The sequence below is a fragment of the Bison bison genome, unplaced genomic scaffold (genome assembly GCF_000754665.1).
Source record: "Bison bison bison isolate TAMUID 2011002044 unplaced genomic scaffold, Bison_UMD1.0 scf7180017864238, whole genome shotgun sequence".
In the NCBI taxonomy this organism is placed as follows: domain Eukaryota; kingdom Metazoa; phylum Chordata; class Mammalia; order Artiodactyla; family Bovidae; genus Bison; species Bison bison.
Window position 1 is genome coordinate 5,887,397 of NW_011494810.1, and position 1,693 is coordinate 5,889,089.

Below are 1,693 nucleotides of genomic sequence, written 5' to 3' on the forward strand. Positions count from 1 at the left end.
TTGAATATGCTATCTAGGTTGGTCATAACTTTGCTTCCAAGGAGTAAGCATCTTTTAATTTCATGGCTGCAATCACCATCTGCAGTGGAGGCAGGCATCTGGGTATTTGAAATTCCTTGCAGTTTCATACACGCCTTGTAGTAGTTGGTTTCCTGTGATCATTTTAACCACTACTAATTCAGCCATCCTAAATCCTCAGTCAACTTTAATATTCAGTAGAATATTGATGCCCATAGGATATTACTTCTGTGCAACAACAATTGTTAGGGAATCATATATTCCTTGGCTTCCCTCATAGCTCAGTTGGTAAAGAATCCACTTGCAATGCAAGAGACCCCGGTTCAATCCTGGGTTGGGAAGATCCGCTGGAGAAGGGATAGGCTACCCACTTCAGTGGGCTTCCCTGGCTCAGCTGGTAAAGAATCTGCCTACAATGTGGGAGACCTGGGTTTGAACCCTGGGTTGGGAAGATCCCCTGGAAAAGGAAGAGGCTACCCACTGCAGTGTTCTGGCCTGGAGAATTCCATGGACTACATAGTCCATGGAGTGGCAAAGAGTCGGACACAACTGAGTGACTTTCACTTTCAGATATGTTCATACATTCCTCACTTCTACGTAAGCTTGGACTGAACTTCAGCACCAGCATATGACACTCATACTGCCACATGGCGCAGGCCAAACCCTGTTCTCTCAACTATGAGAAGGCACTGAGAAGCTCCAGGGACCAAATACCTCCAAAGGACTGATATCCAATCAACTCAAGGCATCCGACACTTGGAGCTAGAGCTCATCTTGGAGAATGCTAATGCTAAGTAACATGGTGATTACAGAATAATTCCCTTATGAAAATCCCATTTGGAGCCCACCAGGCTTCTCCATCCATTAAAACATTATTCTAATTAAAGTTTATCATTTCATTCTATCCATAAACATGATACAATAAGAAATAATTCATAAAAAGAACACAATAGGGAGAATAGGAATAGCTATACTGTAACTTTCAGTGACTCTTCAGGAATCACGGGATAGTTTAAAATTATTATGCATGACTAAAATTTTTCATATATCACTTGTGTTCTTTTAATAATAAAAATGAATCCTTAATACATGAAACTTAGAAATATATAGAAAAGTAAAAAAAGAAGAAAACCCCTGACGATTTTACCATCCAGAGAGAAATACTGCTACTGCTAAGTCACTTTAGTCGTGTCCGACTGTGTGTGACCCCATAGACGGCAGCCCACCAGGCTCCCCTGTCCCTGGGATTCTCCAGCAAGAACGCTGGAGTGGGTTGCCATTTCCTTCTCCAATGCATGAAAGGGAAAAGTGAAAGTGAAGTCGCTCAGTCGTGTCCGACTCTTCTCGACCCCATGGACTGCAGCCTACCAGGCTCCTCCGTCCATGGGATTTTCCAGGCAAGAGTACTGGAGTGGGGTGCCATTGCCTTCTCCGACATCACCAGTTAAAAGTGAAATTTAGAGTTTTCATTCTGTAATTATACTATGTTCATGTTCCAAACATTATCAATTATGGAAATAATGTGTTTGGTTTTCTTCTTCATTACCCCAATCATTCACATTGGTTCAAGGCAGATAGAGAATTTAGGGGTGGTAGAACTTAGTGGATAAAGCAAAGCATAAACTTTGGCATCAGACAGACTGGAGTCATTCTAGATCTGCCACTAACTCAGGGT